Below are 249 nucleotides of genomic sequence, written 5' to 3'. Positions count from 1 at the left end.
CAAATGATTTAGGAATGCGTTTTTGCGTGTTATGAGTGTTCTTATGTCAATTATGTCAAGGAGAAAATAGTCTTCAGGTTCAAGTGCAAAACGTCATCCATGAAATGACTCACAGTGCATGCTTTGTGGCTCGGTAATATAAAGCACAGTTCCCACGCACTTCTATCTCAGTTGGGTGTCACCGAGCCAAGAGAACGTTCACTCGATCACCACTCTCGTTCTTTGATGTAAGTATATACATGTGTGTGT

The 249-nt window shown here is 41.4% G+C and overlaps 1 protein-coding gene across 1 annotated transcript in view; it reads left to right on the top strand.

Annotated features, from left to right (window-relative positions):
• Window positions 1–126: 126 nt before the first annotated feature.
• The window catches only part of LOC119587036 (protein C19orf12 homolog), a 1,782-nt gene continuing 1,659 nt past the window's right edge, over window positions 127–249 (top strand). The window contains exon 1 of the mRNA XM_037935783.1: window positions 127–227. The gene's annotated coding sequence lies outside the window, so the exon portion shown is untranslated. The remainder of the gene's footprint in view (window positions 228–249) is intronic.

The sequence above is a fragment of the Penaeus monodon genome, chromosome 22 (assembly GCF_015228065.2).
Source record: "Penaeus monodon isolate SGIC_2016 chromosome 22, NSTDA_Pmon_1, whole genome shotgun sequence".
Taxonomy (NCBI): domain Eukaryota; kingdom Metazoa; phylum Arthropoda; class Malacostraca; order Decapoda; family Penaeidae; genus Penaeus; species Penaeus monodon.
Note: the sequence above shows the minus strand (reverse complement) of the source record. Positions and strands in the feature narration are given on the sequence as shown.